Source organism: Ictidomys tridecemlineatus, chromosome 5, assembly GCF_052094955.1.
Source record: "Ictidomys tridecemlineatus isolate mIctTri1 chromosome 5, mIctTri1.hap1, whole genome shotgun sequence".
Classification (NCBI taxonomy): Eukaryota; Metazoa; Chordata; class Mammalia; order Rodentia; family Sciuridae; genus Ictidomys; species Ictidomys tridecemlineatus.
Window position 1 is genome coordinate 7,422,749 of NC_135481.1, and position 22,806 is coordinate 7,445,554.

At 39.4% G+C, this 22,806-nt stretch overlaps 2 protein-coding genes across 23 annotated transcripts in view; one reads left to right on the forward strand and one right to left on the reverse strand.

The window, feature by feature from the left end:
- The window catches only part of Nrg4 (neuregulin 4), a 193,779-nt gene extending 181,327 nt beyond the window's left edge, over window positions 1-12,452 (reverse strand). For 7 of the 18 annotated variants that reach the window (XM_078049202.1, XM_078049201.1, XM_078049199.1 and 4 more), the window contains exons 1-3: window positions 11,935-12,074; window positions 9,506-9,556; window positions 5,337-5,425 (exon numbers count right to left, since the gene is read on the reverse strand). The gene's annotated coding sequence lies outside the window, so the exon portion shown is untranslated. Of the gene's footprint in view, window positions 1-5,336; window positions 5,426-9,505; window positions 9,561-11,654; window positions 11,853-11,934; window positions 12,076-12,431 lie in introns of those variants that run through there. The other 11 variants (XM_078049198.1, XM_078049189.1, XM_078049194.1 and 8 more) reach the window with 10 other exon arrangements.
- Tmem266 (transmembrane protein 266) overlaps window positions 11,986-22,806 on the forward strand; it is a 109,229-nt gene continuing 98,408 nt past the window's right edge. For 2 of the 5 annotated variants that reach the window (XM_040274645.2, XM_005316840.5), the window contains exon 1: window positions 12,159-12,296. The gene's annotated coding sequence lies outside the window, so the exon portion shown is untranslated. Of the gene's footprint in view, window positions 12,297-22,806 lie in introns of all 5 variants that reach the window. The other 3 variants (XM_078049177.1, XM_078049176.1, XM_040274646.2) reach the window with 3 other exon arrangements.

The window sequence follows — 22,806 nt, forward strand, 5'->3', positions numbered from 1 at the left end:
CTCTGAAACGGAAATGAGGACAACTACTCCATTCACAATATCCCCCCAAAAAATAAAATACTTGGGAATCAACCTAACAAGAGAGGTGAAAGATTTATATAATGAAAATTACAGAACCCTAAAGAAAGACATAGAAGAAGACCTTAGAAGATGGAGAAATATACCCCACTCATGGATAGGCAGAACTAACATCATCAAAATGGCGATATTACCAAAAGTTCTCTATAAGTTCAATGCAATACCAATCAAAATCCCAACAGCATTTCTTGTAGAAATAGATAAAAGAATCATGAAATTCATATGGAATAATAAAAGACCCAGAATAGCAAAAACAATGCTAAGCAGGAAGTGTGAATCAGGCGGTATAGCGATATCAGACTTCAAACTATACTACAGAGCAATAGTAACAAAAACAGCATGGTACTGGTACCAAAACAGGCGGGTGGACCAATGGTACAGAATAGAGGACACAGTAACCAATCCACAAAACTACAACTACCTTATATTTGATAAAGGGGCTAAAAGCATGCAATGGAGGAAGGATAGCATCTTCAACAAATGGTGCTGGGAAAACTGGAAATCCATTTGCATCAAAATGAATCTGAATCCCTATCTCTCGCCATGCACAAAAGTTAACTCAAAATGGATCAAGGAGCTTGATATTAAATCAGAGACACGGCATCTGATAGAAGAAAAAGTTGGCTACGATCTACATACTGTGGGATCGGGCCCCAAATTCCTCAATAGGACACCCATAGCGCAAGAGTTAACAACTAGAATCAACAAATGGGACTTACTCAAACTAAAAAGTTTTTCTCAGCAAAAGAAACAATAAGAGAGATAAATAGGGAGCCTACATCCTGGGAACAAATCTTTAATCCACACACTTCAGATAGAGCCCTAATAACCAGAATATACAAAGAACTCAAAAAATTAGACAATAAGATAACAAATAACCCAATCAATAAATGGGCCAAGGACCTGAATAGACACTTCTCAGAGGAGGACATACAATCAATCAATAAGTACATGAAGAAATGCTCACCATCTCTAGCAGTCAGAGAAATGCAAATCAAAACTACCCTAAGATACCATCTCACTCCAGTAAGATTGGCAGCCATTAGGAAGTCAAACAACAATAAGTGCTGGAGAGGATGCAGGGAAAAGGGCACTCTTGTTCATTGCTGGTGGGACTGTAAATTGGTGCAGCCAATTTGGAAAGCAGTATGGAGATTTCTTGGAAAGCTGGGAATGGAACCACCATTTGACCCAGCTATTCCCCTTCTCGGTCTATTCCCTAAAGACTTAAAAAGAGCATGCTACAGGGACACTGCTGCATCGATGTTCATAGCAGCACAATTCACGATAGCAAGATTGTGGAACCAACCTAGATGCCCTTCAATAGATGAATGGATAAAAAAAATGTGGCATTTATACACAATGGAGTATTACTCTGCATTAAGAAACGACAAAATCATAGAATTTGGAGGGAAATGGATGGCATTAGAGCAGATTATGCTAAGTGAAGCTAGTCAATTGTTAAAAAACAAATACCAAATGACCCCTTTGATATAAGGGGAGTAAACAAGGACAGGGTAGGGACGAAGAGCTTGAGAAGAAGATTTACATTAAACAGGGATGAGAGGTGGGAGGGAAAGGGAGTGAGAATAATATATAAGAGGAAAGGAGGGGTAAGACAAGATAATACAAATGGAAGAAATGATTTACAGTAGAAGGGGTAGAGAGAGAAAAGGGGAGGGGAGGGGAGGGGAGGGGGGATAGTAGAGAATAGGATGACAGCAGAATACATCAGACACTAGAAAAGCAATATGTCAATCAATGGAAGGGTAACTGATGTGATACAGCAATCTGTATACGGGGTAAAGTTGGGAGTTCATAACCCACTTGAATCAAACTGTGAAAGATGATGTATTAAGAACTGTGTAATGTTTTGAACGACCAACAATAAAAAAAAATATCTCTTAGAAAAAAAAAAGAAAATATACTGATCATCCTGGTACATGGTTTATGTAACTGTTTTATCTCATTGTAAATTAATTAATTTGTACTCTGGCATTATGCATTAGGTGCATCATGTTGTAGGAGTAATTTTATCCTTTCTGGGACCCTACTGACCAGTTTGAGTTTTCAGGACCACAAGACTGAGGATAAGATCTTTGTAAGTTTACTATGGTTGTACCACTTGATGTGCTCTTTTGAATAATAGCAGCTGGCCTATCCTAGACAACAGCCCTTCATATCACTGAGTATCACTGAATTTTTGTAGAATGTTTATAGAAGCAATAAATCTCATTCTATGTAGCAACTCACGAAAGCCACTTTTGTGTAAATTGTCCCAACATAAATATGCTCAAGTTACCAAGCATTCAAAGTATAATTCTTGGCAAGCAACCCTATCCTCAACTCATCTTTTTACCTGTTAAAAAAGGTATGGGGTTAGCATTGTGGCTCAGTGGTAGAGCACTTGCCTAGCATGTATAAGGCACTGGATTTGATTCTCAGCACTATATATAAATAAATAAATTAAGTTCCATCAACAACTAAAAACAACTAAAATAAATAAATATATATATATATATATATATATATATATTTTTTTAAGGTATGTAGTATACAGGATCCAACATCTGGGATCTAAAGACAGAAGGATTGATAATAGTGCAAATCCCACTCCATAACAGGTGTGACTCTGGGCCTAGTTTCCTCATCTACATATGAAGGCAGAAAGAGGAACAGAGTAATAGTAAAATTAATAGTACAGGAATGCGTAATACTGTAAGCATTCCTATTTGAAAATCCATAATTCTCAAAAGTTGAAACTTCTTGGGTGTCATATCAGCACTCAAATTTTGGATATTGGATCTTGGAGCATTTCAGGTTTTGAATTTTCAAATTATGGATGCTCAACCAGTAAATCTAGATAAATATTCCAAAGTCTGAAAAACTCCAAAATCTGAAAAGCTTTCCTGATAAGGGATGCTCAACCTATACCTATTTCAAAAGGATATATGAGTATAAAAAGAATTTGTGTATGCAAATGCCTGGAACTTAAGAAGGGCTCAATGAGTGTCAACCATCATCATTACTCCTAATTAGAAAACCTAAATTGTGAATGGCTATATTTTATGTAATATAAAAATGACTTGATAATAAAGATTAACTTTTTATGAAAACTATGAAATAAAAATTTCCCAAAATTAATAATTCATCAAAAGTCACAGTACCAAAGTTATTTGGTAAGTGATTCATAAACTCATTTAAACTACTATCACTTGACAATAGGAAACTTTCCACTCTTTACTGCCAGGAATAGTCTTGAATTATGCATGTTTCCTACAAAATGCTGCAGCTCTGTACAACAATGGCAAAAAGGGGGATATTATATTTTTTCCCAGCCCCATTATCCCCTTACAGTGTTGTCCCTTACCCTGATCTTCCTAGAGGTTTCCTATGTCCTCAAAGCCTAGAAACTCTGACTACAATCAATAAAAAGCCCAAAAGGATGTATCTGAATACTGCCCTATGAAATAAGGGAGCTAATCACCTTGAGACTTTTCACATGCGTGTGCCCTTCTCAGGCCTGAATTACCATTTCTCCACCCCACTCCACTTTGTCCTTAGATACATAAATGATCATCCACATATTTCCTTGTTTATGAGAAAGATCATAATGGTCCTACTGTTCCTCTAACAATTTTCTACTTCCTTACCTACACAAAGACTTCTTTTTCTTTTGTTTCTGTTTTATTTGACTTCTGAGCACATGCCTCTTTTGCCTTTGACCTTCACATCTTCATATTTAAACACTCCCAGCCACACTTTCTCTACACACAATTCAACTTCTTGGTCCTCCTCCTCCGCCCTCAACCCTACCCTTCAACCATATCTACTAGAAAGTCAATTCTTTGAGGACAAACTCGGTCATAAATTTATTTTTAATTTCTTGATACTTCACTCTAGTGACAATCTGTTCTCCCTTATATCACAAGGAGCCTTTTCCAATATAACTATTTTCTCCTTGTTTTGTCCTTTTCCTCTGACCCAATGGAAAAACATGAGGAACAGCTTTTTCCTTGCTCCCAAATGCTATTCTCAGATTAACACATTCTGATCTACTTCTCACTGTCTGAAATATCCACCTTATCCCACATTTTTGAGAACAGGCCTCAACAATCCTACATACTCTTCTTGAAATTTATCCTACCTTCCTCTCTACTCTTGGTAGAGGTGATTCATTAAGCGTCCACATTTCAATTTCTATCAATGTTAACATATATGTACTTGAACATGACACAAACCAGAAAAATGGAATGTGTTAATGATAGTCATAAGGTCAATAATGCAATAAAATACATGACTGTATCTCTACTCACAAAATAACTTTGTACTTTTTCATAACATTCTTTTTTGGGGGATTGAATACAGGGCACTCAGCCACTAAACCACATCCCTAGCCCTATTTTATATTTTAATTAGAGACAGGGTCCCACTGAGTTGTTTAGAGACTTGCTAAATTGCTGAGGCTGACTTTGAACTTGCAATCCTCCTGTTTCACCTCCAACGCAGCTGGGATTATAGGCGTGCATCACTGTGCCTACCCCATAACATTCTTAAAGTCAGGTTCTGTTGCCCTGAATCACCCTCTGATTTTCAAAATAACCATAGCATTACAAGGTTAGGAGGTCTGATGGTGGGTACTTAAGCAGATATATAAGCTATTCTTGGCAGACAATCACTACTTAGAAGATCTTCTAGAAAGGGAATTCTTCAACTTCCCAAGATAAATAATTCCAATCTTAGAGCATTCTTAATTTCAAAATCTGACTTTTCTAACCTAAGTTTGTCCTACTACTTTTCTGCTATGGATATTGAAAAAGGGCAGCACCATTCTCAGAATAATAGCATCTTATCTACTTGAAAAGCACTATAGTCACCCTGAGCCTTCAATTTTCTAAGCAGACAACTTGGGCTTTCTCCAGACTCTTACTCTCTGAAACTTTATCCAATTCTATTCATATTATTTTTAAATCACAAAGACTGGGCTAGACTTAACAAGCTTACAGCATTTTGTTGTTCCTGTTTTTTTAAAAATAAATAGTTAACATATAATTGAACATAGTTCTATACGTATAGAGTTCTCAAATATTAGAATTGAGGCTTGTAAAACTACAAATTGCAAGATTTTTTACTCTGTAGAGACTACCTTTATTGTCTCTTAGTTAAATGAAAACCAATGATCTAGGAGTATAATTAACAAATTATGGTGACATATACAGCCCTAAGGTGTTAAAAAGAAAGAATAAATAATTACTTACCTGTTCTGTTCTTGGATGAAAGATTTTTTCTAAATTGCAAAGTAAAAGGAAACTGACTTTCTCTTTATGGTTCACCTCTACTTCTTCTGCTTAAATAAGAAATGTAGACACCATAAAGGAAAAATTAATACAAAATATAACAATTTTAATAATGCTTAAAAACAAGACATTAGGCTATGTTTATAAATTTCATATGAATTTTTAGTGATACCTAAAAGGACTTTATAAGTAGAAGCTTCACTTTGTTAATATTTTAATTTTACCTGCTTCTTTACTATCTTTTTAAAAAAATATTTATTTATTTATTTATTTATTTATTTTAGTTATAGGTGGACACAATGTCTTTATGTAGTGCCGAGGATTGAACCCAGTTCCTCACTCATGCTAGGCGAGTGCTCTACCTCTGAGCCACAACACCAGCCCTCTTTACTATCTTTTAAGGTCCCAAGAAAACTATTTATTGTTATTATTTCCAAACACAAGGCTAGAAGTTGGGTTAAAAAGGAAATAGAATTTTATTAAAAAGATTATTGGAGGGGAGGGAGGTCCTTTCAAACATACAAGTAGGGATTTTTGGAAAGGGCAAGGAATTATATATATTTTTACTATGAATGCTAGTCTTTGTGTTGTGTACCCTGAGAAATAATTTTACATGCATTTTCATAAAGGCTTAATATGGATTATTATTTCAATAAAGTAGTAGAATTCATGAGAAAAAAGAGGGGAACTTGGTATATATTATAATCTGTCCTCCACTTAAAAGTTCATTTTCCAGTTCAGCACAGTGGTACATGCTTGTAAGCCCAGCTACTAGAGAGACTAGCAAGAGGATGAGAGTTTGAAGCCAGCCTCAGCAATTTAGCAAGACGCCATCTCAAAAAAAATTAAAATTTTAGAAAAGGTAGGGGATATAGATCAGTATAGAGCATTTGCCTAGCACATGTAAGGCTTTGGGTTTGATCTCTAATACTGCAAAAAAATAATAATAAATAAAACAATAAAATAATAAATAAAAATTTAAAAAGCTCATTTTCCCAAAAAACATTTATTCTATATGACACTAAGAAGATCAAGGCAGTGGCTCCAAATACCTTCATTATATAAAATGGTGTATATGAGTATTAAAAATGTTTATATCAAGCCAATTGTTGGAATGCAGTAATATAATGAACATAATGGGTTTAATAATAGTGTATTTTTCAACCACAAAACATCAGAGTTGATCTGCTTTCAAATTCAATCATGCTGGGTTTTGTCTGGTTCACTTTTAGTCTGTTAGTAAGTGAAAAGTCAAATTTTACTCTTTACATAAAATAATCATATAATCATAAAAATTTAAAGCTAGAAAAATATGGGTCCCTCTCTTTTCTGAGAGACCTACTGTCTCCCTTGAGAGTGTCCCCTTTTCCTTTCCCTTCAATAAAATTCATGCCTATAACTCTGGGGAAGAAAAAACAAAAAGAATTTCTATATGGAGTTAAGTTAGAACTTCTCTAAATCAGAGACATTCACTTGATTGCCTTACTATAGGTTACAAAATGAGTTAAATCCAGAATGGCTTCCCCACTACATAATGATTCCTTAAACTTATGTAGGTATAACTCTATATATACATATGAGGCAGTGAGACACCCTGGGTTGAACTTCAGGTCTCTGAATCAGACTGCCCACGTTGGAATCTTGGTTCCTTCATTTGCTTATCTGTGTGATATTGAGCAAGTTACTAAATTCATCTATCTGTGCCTTAGTTTTCTCATTTGATAAAATGAAACTGATAATAAATATACCTTCCCAAAAGGATCATTATGAAATATAGATTTAGAACACATAAAATAATATCAAACATATTGTAAGTATTCAATAAATGACTACAATTATTAAGATTCTATAACAAACACATGGACATGTTATTTGCCAGGTTTTAATGTAACCTAATTACATTAATTGGAACATTAGATCATTTTTTGTGCTCCCAAATATATATTTGTTGATATTTCATTTTGGCCCATGAATTATGCAGTCAAAGGAACAATTTCATCATGAAGTACATGTAAATTCCAAACACATAATAAAACACTATGTTAAACACATAATAAAACGCCCTTAAAAATTAAATAGCATTCATTTGGTGATGCTTTGGGCCTAGTGTGGTATACTCAGAATATTTGACATCCAGATCCTTTTTAATATCTTTTTTTAATATCCCCTCTTTGATATGATGAGACTATTTCCTTTAATGATCATGAAATAACAGTAGCCAGGGGAAAAAGTTGTTCATAGACCTTTATTTTATTTATGTATTTATATGTGGTGCTGAGAATCAAACCCAGTGCCTCACACATGCCAGGCAAGTGAGCTACCTCTAAGCCACAGCCCTAGTCCCTTGAAAATTCTTTTATTTAGCTCCACTTACATGACAATCTGAGATAAAACACTGTAGTTCCAAATGTATAATTTATTGTTTTTGAAAAAAGGAAAAAAACTTATGCCTACATATTGGTCTTTTCCAGTAGTAAGAAATATTACATCTCCTATTTTCTTGAGACTCAGTCAGTTTTATTTTATTTTATTTTTTTTTAGTCAGTTTTAAAGCAAATATGAACAATTAAAAAAGAATAAATTTCAAAGTTAAAGATACTTTGGTTTGGTAATTTAAAAAATAATTTCACATATGAAATAAAATTTGCACTTGATAACCAAAAATATTACACCTCAGTTTGCATTTTTCTAACTCTTGTATTTGACATAGAAATAAAAACTTAAGTGGTCACACAGGATGACAACACTGAAATAACCAAATTGTTCCTTTACTCTTACTATCACGGCTATGTAGGCTATGTAGGACCAAAGGGATTGTTACATGAACTATGCCTGAAGTACTGAATTACCTTACACTTTTACGAATTTACTTGGAAACATATTCAGTATTTGAATCTATGTTTAGTGAAAGTCAACTGTATCAGAGGTAGTTCTCTACATTAATTTCCTTATGAAATATAATGTTTATTAAAGGATAAATCATTACAATCTGATAAATTATTTGCAAGGGGCTGGGGACAAGCAAAATGGGCCTTACACAAGCAAAATGTGATAATTTGAAACTTATATATATTATTAAAATTTAACAGAATCGTCTAAATTGTTTAGAACCTAGACCCCACATGAGATTTTTCAAGGAGATGTATTTTGTCACCAACATCATAGAGAATTATTGATATATAAAAATTACTGGCAATAAAATGCAGATAGTGGTCTTATTATAGTTTTAATCTACACGTAATAAGAATTACCACCTTTGTCCAAGGTGACTGCTTTTAAGTGTCCCAAGGTTGGTATACCAGTTATCAAGGTGAAATCTATCCATATGGTATTGTTTTTAAGATGAGCATGCTGATGGGGCTGGGGTTGTGGCTCAGTAGTAGAGCACTTGCCTCACATGTGTGAGGTACTGGGTTCAATCCTCAGCACCACATAAAAAATAAATAAATAAATAAATAAATAAACAAACAAACAAAATAAAGATTTTAAAAAAAGATGAGAATGCTGTGTTAGCATATTTAACCTAGTTGTAAGAAAACCTCTTCACAATGTTTATTGAATGCCTACTGAGTGCACTGAATTGTGTTGTATCCACATATACTGTTTATACAAGGATGTTGCTAATTACAGGTCAATTTCATTTATTTAAGTTATCTTAAAAAACTTTAATTAAGGATTTTAATTAAAAACCCTTCTGGTTAACTGTGCATACTTAAATTTCAAAATAAATAACAGTTACATATATTCTGCACGGCAAGCTTTCCATTGACTCAAATTGGCTTTCTCCCTCAGCATTCTGAATAATTGAAGCTTTCTAAAACAACATTTAGAAGAGCTTTCAAAATATTAACATTTGCATAAACATTAACAATTTGACTTTGGGTATTATTCAAACTTTAAAAACTCATGTGGCATCAGATTCATTTGTTCTATTTTTTCAAGTAGCCACTTCAAGAGAATAAAAAATTTAATTCTGACATCAATCTTTTTCAGACATTCACAGGATCAACATAATCTCCAATCTGCCCTCCCATAACCCTGCAGCTGCACACACACATAAATTTTATACTTATGTGATCTTGGCATTTCTGAAAAGTCAGTATTTTTGACAAAAGGAAAATCTAGCTTACCTTATCTTGGTATAGGAGATCATGCCAATTACAGCCACCTTAGGAACAGGTCTATCTGGCAAGAAAGTGACATACAAAGCTTAAACCATTTCTTCCATTCCTGCTCTATAGCTCCTAAACCCTGGTTGGTTAGCTCAACCAACAAAATTCCTTTCATTAGTCACCTGAAGTCTACTGAAGCAGCACCTATACTATTTATAGCTTTAGGTTTGAGGTGATGTTCCAGAATCATTTGTAAACAAGTGTTCCCCATTGATTCTTAAAAACTAGGTGAGTTTAAAAATAGTGCCCTAAGCAAAAGGGGAACCAGCTGTAGATCTTCATAGTTCCTCTAGACGGATCAACCTCAAGGGCTAATCCTTCTCCAGATGTTAGATCCTAGGATATTTGAAAACAAAGAAGGCCAAGTATGGAGAAAAGCAAATGGCATCTCTTCTACACTTCTGATTTAGGTTTTCAACATCCTGAAGAATTTATCAAAATAGAGGAAGATTTTACTTTGGATAGGTGCTATGGAAGTAGCACACCACCAGGGGGAAACATAGAGCTGACAAATTATAAATGTTTGGGGATTTTTGACTTCACACTACAACATAAAATGGTTGCACCTACAATTTCCATGAACTTAGATTACCAGAGAGAAACAGAGATAGAAACAGCATACTTAAAAGACATGGGTAAAATACGTTAGCATGTAATTTTTATGCAGATCTCTCTAGGTCTTTATAGATAGTCATTGTAGGGAAAAAAATGTTCATTTGAATTTTTTTAAATTGTATTAGAATACAAAGATTCCAGTTAAGCTGAAGTGGTCTTCCAATTTCTCTCTACAGGTTTCAAAATACTTGTTCTACTTTAATTAATTAGCATTGTAACTGAATGCTTTTCAAATCAAAGGCATTCAAATCTTAAGTAGAATTCTACTAAGTGGGGAAAACATGGAGTGGGTAATAACTTGGGTGAGCTATGCCAAAGCTCTTTCAAGATCAAGTGCAGTTGAAATGTTGCCACCACCTGCCAGAAAACTATATCTCCCATCCATTGAATCCTCCATTAAGTATTCTTAACCCACTCCCATTTTTCCCTTTCCAATCCATATTTCTTCCCTCTCAACATGTGAAGGAAAATCCTTACCAAATGAGGCAGCTTCTACTGGTATCTCCTTCAAAGTTCCCCTGCCCCTGAAATTCCACAATTTACTCCAGTTGGGTAAGAAATGCTGACAGGTGAAGGAGAACTGAAGAGGAATTTGATACTCCAAGTTTGCCAAAATTAGATACTCACTCCCTATCTAGATATTCCTATAACTAAGAAAATTTTGATGCAAGCTCCTGGGGCAAATCTGACGTGGGTTTTGGAAGTCTTCTAGTTTCCATCATCTCACTAGAACAGCTGAGATGGGAAAAGGAAGCAAGAAAGATAAAGGGCATTCCTGGGAGGCCAAATGGGCCTAACTAAATAAAATCTTTATAAGAGCTATGAGAACAAAGGCCATCTAGAACTTTATGTCCTAGAAATGAGTGTTTCCAATCTGTTCAAGTATTTTAACGTAAAAGGCCAGGTCTCCATAAGAAAAATGGCTATTGAATTGACAAAGACTACAAATAATAAAAGCTACAATAAACCCAGAAGCTGCTTAAATAACTGTGCTCACAGCAGCACCTGCAGACATTAGAAAGAGTTGTACATTTATGCGTGAGGACTTTTCTTTTTTTAATCTACAGAGACTATTTGTCTTGCATCCAGATTGCTCAGTGACTCCACTTACCCAACCAGTTAACTAGTGATCATGGCTCTAGAACGAGCATTCTCAATCCGGGCAGGATACCTGCTCAGTGTATATAAAGCACTGATATACATACAGTATATGCAGAGGTGCACATTGCATCTGTGATAGTTGAATTTCACCGCGGGGGGTGGGAATGAGAGGGGGAAATGTCTTCAAAGCCTTAAGGATAATGAAGATGGAGCGAGAAATGTTGCCTTACAGAGGTCCTGAGTTGAGACCATCATATGAGAATACTGACAGTTGTTTTTCTCCCAGACAGTAGACTGAGAGTCAGGGGTCTCCCTCTCATTCTGCTACGACCACAACCACAAAGAGGTGCTGTCCTCTCTGTGGCCTTCAAACTCAGAGGACACTGCATACCGTTCGCTTCTTCACAGGGCGCGGATAAAACCGCACAACTGGGAATGAGCTGTGGAAGCCGCAAAGCGCTGCACCAAAGCGACAGGAGGTTCCCAGTCTCTAGTCTCGGCTGTACGAAAGCCCCGGCTGGGCCCCCAGCTTCCCCGAGCGCCCCCTCGGCCTCGGCACTTGTTGCTTCTCCGCCCCGCGCGCCTCCACCTTCAGACCTCCCCTTCGTGACCCTCTCCTCTGTCCACACGCACACACGCGGGCGCCCGGCCCTGCCCCGCGACCGCCTCACCCAGGCCACGAAGCCCGCGCGCTGTGTTCGGCCCCCGTGGTGGCTGAGACCCGGCCCCCGCCCCCTGCGGGGATCCCGCAGCCAGCCCGGGCCCGCCGAGGCCACGGTTTCCTAGACAGCCGCGCCGCCGCTCCGCAGCCTCCGGGGCGCGCGCGCGACCGGCGAGCGGCGAGGGCGCAGGCGCGGGTCCGGGAGAGCCACCGGCGCGAGGCCGCGCGCGCGCCCCTGAGCGCGGTGGGCGGAGGGGCGGAGGGAGCCTCGGGGCCGCGAGGGGGCGGGGGGGGCTGAGAGGGGAGCCCAGGGAGCGAGAGCCGGGGCCCGGGCCGCTGCAGAGCCGAGCGAATCCCGAGCCCGGGCAGCAGGTATGTGTCCTCGCAGCCGGCTGAGGCCGGGGCTTCCCCTGCCTCACTGCCTGGGTCCTGGGGCTGGGGAAGGGGTAGGGACCGGTCAAGGTTTGCAGGGTGCGTGCCCGGGAGGACTGGGATCTTGCCGCTGACCTTCATCCCCCTGGTGGGGAAAGCCAGGCGAAGGTGCGTGGGGCAGCCCAGGTCTTCAGTTCCAGCTTGGGGACCTGCTTCTTGTCACATGCTTCTTATTTATTTTTGCAAACTGCCCTGGTTCGGGTCCAGCTGCAGATGCCTTACCTCCCATTCTTTGCCTCCGTGTGCCATCTTGCATTTATTAATAAAACATGTAACTGGGGGGGGGGGAGTTGCTGCTGGGGGAATCCCATTGCAGTATGGCAAGCGGGTGTCTATTTTCAGATTTTAGACGTGGTATAGAGGTGGAAATCCCACACCCTAGGGATTTGTGGCTTGGTTGATCGTGACCACTTCCTAGTGGGCTTCCCCCGTTTGTCGCGAGGCGCCCCAGCGGCCGGATGGTTGTTTGGAAAGAATGGTGGGTTTTCACCATCAGGCCAGAATTCCTTTCAGGGGACAGGTGTAAGCTACAGCAGACAGTTCCCTGCTTACTAACTTGCCAATGAGGTTTTAACCCAGGAAATTATCTTGCTTGATAGCTAAGAGGAGGCCTTGAACAGAATCCCCACGACTTGAATACTCAAACTCATTAAGGCTTTGCATCTGAAGATGACTAAAACTAGCCACCTGTTGGAAGTCAGACCCCATAAGAGTCCCCCCATACTATATCCCCCCAATCCCTGTTTCATAGTCACCAATATTGAGATAGTCATAGGCCCATATGTGTGCCTTCTATCCTCTTTCATGATGCTTGGCTTTTGTTTCTTTTAGAATAAAACCTACCAATGATTTGATGCCTTATGTTATAGATTGAAATTATATGATTTGTCTATTTTCCATATTCCTACAGCATCATGTCCTAAGGACTAAATTTCTTTTCAGTGTACATTACCTATTTCCCTGGCTTTTCATCTTGTTTTGAGCAATAGTGGGACAAGTGGGATGAATGTAACTGCTTACCCCTTTTCCTCCCCCACAAATAATGTGGTGAAAAGAACAGTAAGAGCTAGTGGCATAAGATGAAAATGGTTATCACAAGATATTGGGATATGACAGCTGGACTGTAGTGCCACATCTGATCATGAAAAGGATGCTCATATGCACCAGATACTGAGCTGAAATCCATTTGTGCATGATCTCCTGGCGGCCCCTTCCCAAACCTGTTATTTCCATGTTGAAGTTGAAGCTAAGACTTAGAAAGGTTAACAGACTTGTCCAAGGTCATACAGTCCAGCACAGGGTAAGGATGCAAACTCAACAATATCTGATTAATGAAGAGAGGGTAGCTTTAACCCCAATGCTGCTGTTCCTCTACCTTTTCATTAAGATCAAACTTATTCACAAGACCATTAGCCCAGATCTGACTTTCCACTTCATAGATTTCACACACTTTGTGGTTTTCCAAAAAGAGAAACCATTGTTTCAGAAAGGGTCTGTGTGAAACTTTTTGCAGTGGCCCTGAGCCTATTTTAAGAATTGGGGTCTAAGACATGCTTCTGTTGAACTTTCCCACACAAGCAGCTATGTTCAAAAAGTTGTTCCACTCCCAATATTAACCTATTAAGTGTATATGAATCCAGTAGAATGAATCATTTTTCATTATCTCATCCCACTCTTACCCTTCTCACTGCCCCCCCCACACACACTCTCTTCTCATCTAACTGCTGGTCTTCACAACACTGCCTATCACACTTTGGTATGAGTGCCTTAATGGGAAAGAATCCATACTAGCCATGTACCATGGACCATAATCACAGATCATATAGTCTGTGACTATAGCAATTATTCATTTAAAGTTCTTGGAATTTGTATATTTACTCATGGACGATTATTTAATCTTTTTTTGCAAGTGCATTATTATAATGCAGGTACTGGATTTTGTTACACATTCCTAGCAGTTCTCATGGACTTAAAAATTACTGTAGTTAGGCTGGGGCTGTAACTCAGTGGCAGAGTGCTTGCCTAGCATGCATGAGGCACTGGGTTTGATCCTCAGCATCACATAAAAAATAAAAATAAAAAAACAAAGGCATTCTGTGTATCTACAACTACAAAAAAAAATTTATTTAAAAAATACTATAGTTGCATCAGTGGAACTTTCTCTCAATGGAGCTACTAGCTTTTGTAATCAGGTCATATAAATTGAGAGAGTAGTTAGCAAGGTATAGGTGAATATAAGGAATTATCTAAAAAGTATATTCTATGGACATTACAACTTTTAATGACCAATGATGAATAATATTAAACAGGAAATATAAGGTTGCCTCTTGTAAATTGTATAAGTTCATTTTCTTCCTTGGGCAATATGACTGGTTTTAGAGCACCAATATTTTACCTTTTTCATCATACAGCTCTGTGTTCTGTTGTCAGTAAAGCAATTTGTATAGTGATCTTGTTTCACGGAAAACACTCAGTTTGGGAAGAGTGCTTATGGAAATGCTGAACTGGAATTTTTCTGCCCTGGGAATTTCCAGTCTGTGATAAGATAAACTCAAGATGAGTCCTGATGGTACCTGGGAAGAAGCAGAGAAGAGAGGTATTGCTTAATTTTGGGGAGGGAGGGGGAATTGACTTTCCTATGGGAAGTGTCACTGTCTTCTCCAATCGGGAATCTTATAATTGCAAAACGAGAGGTATACTAGTCAATCATCTTCCATTCAAGCAGAATTTCATTTAATGCAGAGTTGAGCACTTTTTTTTTTTTTTTGGTGCAAAGGCCAATTCAGGGAATGTAAAAATGTTTCTGAACTACATTTTCTTTTGCAACATATATTTAAACTGGGAAAAGCCATATGGGCAATTAAAGATGCTTAGACATTGTTTTTTATTCCCCTCACCAGGAATGTATATTTTGGAGAGGGGGAGAGGACTAAAAGTTTTCCAAGTGATGTAACTCACATGTCTTGCTGTGACTGGTTATAATGCACATTGTAATACACTATTGAGTAAGACACTGGCAACAGGGATATTTGTCTTTCCTTGGATGACCTTGCAGGCTTCACTTAGTTGTGAAATATAGTTTTTCTCTTAGTATCCCTTAATTTAGTATTCTTTAAAGTGAATTTTTTTTCAACATCAGCAATCTTGAGTCACAAAAGATGTTCATAATCGGCTTTGTACTTTGAAATACTTGGATTTTCATCAGTCTCTATTTCTCTCCTTGGTGGCAGCTGTAACAAGGGTGTTTGATTTAATTTAGAAAGTGCTTCACTTTCCACCCCTATTCAAATGGAACCAGTTGGAATTCATAGACACCAGCCAAGGTCCATCTCAGTTTCATACATCCCAAGATCTTTTGTGGTCCAGGTCTCACCTGAGAACCCTAGAGCTCCCTTTGGTTCCTTCTGTGTTCAGTCTCTCCATAAAGAAGCTCTAAGAGTTCCTGAAGTCAGACCATACCAGGCTCCCTTGGGTGTGGGATGGGATAGGGACTACATAGTGCTGATACTAGGCAGGTCCAAGAGACATGTTCCCTTGCGTCAACACTCGTGTTGTGATTTCTTTTTGCCAGTGCAACACGTGCTTGTAGAATGTTCAAACTTCAGAAATGGTTGAAGGTCAGTGTCCCAAATCTTTGGTAATCTTCACCTTCAACAATGACAACTATTAATAGTGTAGTCTAAATTCCTTCAGGTTTTTGAATGTGGAAATTAAAATGTTTGCCAACAATACTATACTACATACATAGATGAATGTTGTTTGGTGGTTTGTTTTCTTGTACTTGGTAACACAGCTGGGACCTCTTGGAGGACCTTGAATGGCCTTCTTCTAGACGACATCCATTCAGCCAGAGTTGGAGCTAAGTGGGGTTGGAGAGTCCTGTAACCAGGAAAGAAGGAGGGAACTGGTGACTGATGAGTGGGAACCTTGCATGGCTGTGTCTTGTGATAAGCAGTTTCACATTCCATATCCCTTTGCAGTGACGTTTTGTGTTCAACTGTTTATAGAGTAGGAGATGTGGAGTACAGGATAGATGATACAGGAACAGAACTGGGGTTCAAGGCCAGGTCAGCATAGCTCAGACTCCAGGTTCTTTCCCTTTTACTGCTCTGATTGCAAGAAGGAACTGTTCTCTGCCTCATAGTTCTCTGGCCTCCATCCTGTTCTGCCCCAGCCACACTTGCCTTCTTGCTGGTCCCCCACCTCAGGGTTTTAGTATTAGTGTACCCCTCCTCTGGAATTCTCTTCCTGAAGATATTTGCATGAAAGATATCTCACTTCTTCTAGGCATGGCTTTAAGTCTAACCACTCCTTTAAATCTACCTCCCCACAGGCATTCCTAGCCCTTCTCGCTGTCTTGTATTCATAGCACCTCCTAGCATACTGCTTTAAATCATTCTTAGGCTTATGGCCCATCTCCCCCATAGAGTGAATACTCTGGAAGACAGTTTTTTTTTTTGTTTTTTGTTTTTCTGTTTTGTTCACTCCCTGACTTTGGTTCTGTTGTAAAAGAACTGACAAGCCACTTTTGCATCCTTGAATCTTTGCAGTTTCTCATGCTTCTTGGTTTTTTTTTTTTTTTTTTTTTTTTTTTTTTGTTGTTTTAGCCTTACTGTACCCTCTAGTGAGCAATGAAACCTCTAAGATGCAAAGACTTTATGTGTTGTTTGGGGAAAGTGGAAAAGAATCAGGGAAGATTTGTCTTCCTTAGGGCCAGTGTTGGGGAGAGAGGAACCTCCCAGGTAGAGTCAGGTCCTGTGAAGACAGAAAGAAAGTCACCTGAAAATTGGAGGTGTGACGAGGTAGCAGAAGCTTGTGGGGAGAAGGCCTATGATAGAGAAGAGACCTGTATGGGTTTCCCTCTGCTGGAGGTGCATAAGGTTTTTGAAGACTTCCAAAGAAGACAACTGGACTTCTTTGCCAACCACCAACTTTTCCAGTGGCCTGAGTCACTAGAAATAAAAAGAAGGAATCTCTGGTCACACACACCAGCTTTGCACCCAGGCAGGTTGATCACTGCACTATCTACAGTAGCCTGCTGCCGTTTTTTAAGCATTATAAATGCCTGTTTAAGCCAGGGTGTGGAAGTTCACTACCAAAGTACTTACTTGGTATGTCTGAGATGTTTTGGCAGGAAGCATATCCCAAGAGCATTGTAATCTGAGGGTCTTTCAGCCCAAGAAGTCCCAGACTCTTATCCATATATCCTTCATACATCTATAGTTCTCAGGAGTTCATTTGGGCTGAGCAAAATTTTAAGAACTAATTCAACTTTGAAACACTTTAGAATGGACCAGACTTGGATGCTGAAGAGAGTTAATGATCCTGGGAAGAAGTCCTGGTGAAACTATATTTCGGCCTCTGAGTAGCTACTGCTGCCACCACCTCTTCCTCCTGGTGGCTCTAATTGCTGCTGTCTGTGGTCTGAATTATCTTTCATAAGTAGAATTCCCCTTCAAAACACAGCTTCCCTAAAACTGCTTTTGATTTGTAATAGGAACTGCCCAGTAGCTAGGCAGAGGCTGATAACCCCAGTTCCCAACTCTCATTAAAACAAATACTTTTTATGAGAATTTTTATGTTTTGCAGCCCAGGTTTTAGAAGTCCAAACTGGGTTCAGGCAACTAATTTCCCAGATTCAGTATCAAACCATATTGCCTGAGATGCTTGGCACAAAACAAGTCCAAAGCAAGTTATCACATCCTGGATCCCCTCACACCACCCTGCCTTAGCGATAAAACTGCTGCTCTGTCCAGCCCATGCAATGTGTAAGGTCTATTAACCTTCCCTGCAACAGTTTCCCTCAAAATAGTTAAATCTTTGCATTTTACTTGAATGATGCAGCATTAAAAAAACACCACCACACAACAACAAAACTTCTATGATACTTCCTAATTCTCCTTTACCACAATTGCTAAAATTTGTTCTGTTTGTCCATCAAAACAAAAGAGGGTGAAACATATTGCAATACCTCAAATAATGAAAAGGTTCCAGTGTTTAAGGACAGAATCTCAAAAGAAAGTCTTGGCAATTTCTCTCTGTCTCTCCCAGCCTTTACACTGCCAGTTTTTACCCAGAGCTCTGTCTGCTATTACTCCTTGCTTGATGCCCTACAAGGAACCCCTGTCCCTGCCCCTCTACTGAAACACAACTCGTAAAGGTCACCGGTGATTGCCTAATCACAAATCCAATGGCCGTTTCTCAGATTTCGTTCCTGATGGCTCAGCAGCATCTGACCCCATCGACTTCTTCTACTCCTTGAAATGCTCTCTGTTGGCAGCTCCTTCCTGGCCGTGCCTCTGTCTCTCTGGTCTCCCCTTTGCTCTCTCATCCTGCCTGTTCTATCCAGAGAGAGAGGCCATCTGGTGACATGTTAAAAGCATAGGTTCTGCCCATGATCTGAATCCTGGCCCTAGCACTTACTAACTCCGTTACTTTAAATAAGACATTTAACACCTCCCATCCCTGCCCCCACGGCTGGCTCCTTTATGCTTATCGGTAAAAAAAGGGAGAAGAGGAGCCACATCATGGCATTCTCAGGAGAACGATTAAATGAAGTGTTCCAAATAAAGAGTAAGTGCTCACAAAACATCACCCCTGATCAACCTGACTTTCTATTTAGATAACTTTAGATGCCCTTGTATCTTGGAATAAAACACTAACTCCCTGGACCTAGCTCCCTTCTAGTTTAATCCCTGTCCTCTCCCAGGCTCTGCCACTTCTGAGACTTCTGAGTCAGTGCTGTCCCCACTGCAGGGTCTTCACCGCCTACTTCTCTGCCCCTGCTTCACAGCCAGAGGAGGGAGGGTCTAAGGGATGCGCCTATGGGGAGGAAGGGAGCACAGAGTGCCCGGTATCCTGCCCCTCCCCCCCCCCCCCCCCCCCCGCATATTGCAGATCACGGAAGGACAGCAGTTGTGATGAATGCCTTAAAAAAACAAAAAACAAAACAAGGACAACAAAAAATACCCTTCCTTGGCATTTAGCGCTCTAGTTTACACATAGTAGGAATTTACCTCGCATCCGCATCTTTTATCTGCCAAAGTATAATAGTTTCTTTGGTCCTCCCCCATTCTTTTTTTTCCTCCTAAATTGAAACCTGACTTGGTCAGTTGCATTCCAGAGCCCATTTAAGTTTTCTATGAGAAAAATTGAGTCAACATCATTGGAACAGTGAACCCTTTTGGAATGAGAAAGAATATCTAGAAATAATTAAAATAATGGGAATATAGGGAATTAATTGAATGTGCTTTTTTTAACATTTTTTTCTAGTTGTGGGTAGGTACAATACCTTTATTTTATTTATTTATATGTGGTGCTGAGGATTGAACCCTGGGCCTCACACGTGCTGGGCAAGTGCTCTAGCCCTGACCCACAACTCCAGCCCTGAATGCTTTTTTAAAGTAGCTTGAACTCCCACCAAGTGAAAGCAGTTAGAATTTTTATTTATTGATTTACTTAAGATTTGGAGTTGTGTGTGTTTGTGTGTTGTTGTTGTTTTCGTTTTCCCCATCCTCATCCTCTACCCTCAGAGGTAGAGCTGTAAATATATAAACCCTTCAGACCATATCACAGGCCTGCTGCTGAGCCTCTGCATTCTGGTCCTGCTTTCTTTTTACCCAGTACCAGGGGAAGAAAGCCCTGAAGTTCGGTGGAAATTAAAGAACAGGCCACCTTGGAAGGAAAGGGGGTGGGCAGAGAGAAGGAGGAAGAAAGGAAAAAACAAAGAAAAACCTTGCAAAACCTACATTTACATCAGTATCTGCCATGTCCCTGAGGTCATGAAGTGTCACAATTTCTTAAACAGCTAATGAAACAATTTTCTCTCTATCACCCTGGAAGCCATTATGGACCATGGTCTTTGCATCTTGAGATAACTGTTGTGAGCTGTTCTGAGCACTGTAGGGTACTTAACAGCATCCCTGGCCCTTCTCCACTAGATGCCAGTAGTACTATCACTAATCCCCTCCCCACTGTGACAACCAAAAATGTCTCCAGAATTTGCCTAATGTCCCTTGGGTGCAAAATTTGTCCCCCAGTTGAGAACCACTGCCCAAAAGGATCAGTACAGAAAACTCAACATCTTCCCAGTTTGTAAAATATAGAATTCGAACAGTTTGGGTCAAATGAAGATGAATATTATAATAAAATTAAAGGTAAATTTGAGTTTGAAATTACTAATAAGGAAAGTTTGGGCTGTGGATGTGGCTCAAGCGGTAGCACGCTCACCTGGCATGCATGCGGCCCGGGTTCGATCCTCAGCACCACATACCAACAAAGATGTTGTGTCCGCCAAAAACTGAAAAATAAATATTGAAACACTCTTTCTCTCTCCTCCCTCCCTCCCTCTCCCTCTCCCTCCCCCCCCCCTCTCTCTCTCTCTCTCTCTCAAAAAAAAAAAAAAAAAAAAGGAAAGTTTCATGTTTCGAAGCAGTTACAGATTATGGCACAAATAACAAGATGTAAACAAAGTAGTTATACAAGTTCAGACTATCTTGCTCCTAAAGGTCTCAGCGGGTCAGGGGTTGGATGCAACTGCACATGCAGAGACTATTAGAATCATTCTTGGGTATTTTTGGCATGTATTTAAATGCTCAAAATACTTTTAGGTATTTTGACAATAAGTGTATTTAAACCAAAAATAACATTTCTAGAGAGATCATAGTTGGTTACGATTGGAAGAATTATGTTTCACCTGAGGTGTGCCAGCTCTCCCCATGGAGTTTGCTCCTGGCCACATAGCCACACTCTAAGACAGCACCTTCAGCTGCTTCAAGGGTGAAGTCAGAGTGACAAGGTATTTTGTGCTTTGGTGAAAAGCCACAATTGCTCAGTAATCTTCATGGCTGTTACAAAATTTAGCTATAGCCTTGTGATTTAAAACCTAACTCCAATTGACAGCCACCATTATGTTCTTTCGAAATGTGCTTGCAGAAATTGCATGCCACACCCAAAGACTGAGGGTGACAGATAAATACATGCTTCCTGAAAAACTTTAAAGCTCCAACCTTGGGAGAGACCTGTTTTGACCAAAGAACCTCTGAACTGTTCATTGCCTTTGGGAAGGAAAAATATACATAGAAGCCCTTCAAAATGTTCCCTATCCAAGAGTCTAGAAATAGTCTTGGGTAATTTCTTTTTTTCTTTTCTTTAGAGTTTTAGTTGTAGAAAGACAGAATACTTTTATTTTATTTATTTATTTTTATGTGGTACTGAGGATCGAACCCAGTGCCTTACACATACTAGGCAAGAGCTCTACCACTGAATCACAACCCCAGTAGCCCCTTGGGTAGTTTCTTGAATCAAAGAGGCAAGGAAGCATTCATTACTCATTTCACAAATGATTGGGAACACCTTCAATGTTCTAGACTTGAGCTAACAGGTGGAAAGAACTCCAAAGATCATGTCCAGTGCTGTGGCCTGAAATGGGTCCTTCTACAATACATGTGTTCAAGCCCTATCCCCAAATATGACTATTCCTGGGCACAGGCTCTTTAGGAGGTAAGTAAGGTCAAATGAGCTCATAGGGTGGGGACCTAATCATATAGTACTGTGGCCTTATAAGAAGAGGAAGAATGATTCTTGTGTTTCTACCTCCTCTAAGTGAAGACATGGAGAAGGTGGCCATCTGCAAGCCAGGAAGATAGCCCTCACCAGAACTCAACCTTGCTGTTACTTGGGCTTCCAGCTTCCAGAAGTGTGAGAAAATAAATTTCTATTGTTTATTCCACCCAGTTTATGATGTTTTGATATGGCAGCCCAAGCTAACTAATCTATCTAGCATCTTCATCGTACAGATGAGGGAATGAGACCTAGAGAGGTACCCGATTTGCCTGAGGTCAAGATACTAGTAGTGATGGGACCAGAACTTAGAACCTGTGCTTTCTGATTCCCAGTGCAACACACATTTCCCTCTGCACCGTTTCTGAGGTCCCACAGAGCTCTTATTGTCTTTACAACCCATGGCGCATCGTTTCTGTGAGCATCAGGGATCTTATACTTGCCCTCTTTATCTAGGATTGCTGTGAGGGTCAGTGACAAAGTACAAAAAAGGTTTAAGTTTCCAAACTACAAAATGCTTTTTAAATGTGTCATACTCACTTATCAAGGCCCTAAGCAATCCAGCAATACCCTGTCTCTAAATAAAATATTTTTAAAAAGGGCTGGGATGTGGCTCAGTGGTTGATCTCCCCTGGGTTCAATCCTCGATACCACACTTAACTCAGATTGTGCATGGTTAGCAGGAATCTGCCTCTGAAAATTGTAAGTCAGTCATGTTGTCAAGTAGGTAGGTCTGTAAGAGTACTAGGTTAGGGGTTGGCCCTTAGCCTTAGGGAATGAATGAGAACAGAGGCAGGAGGAGGTAGGGGACCAGGATCAGTGATGGACCATCTCAGGTGACACTGAGAGCAAGATGAAGATGATTGCTCTTCTTTTTTGTTGTGTTATA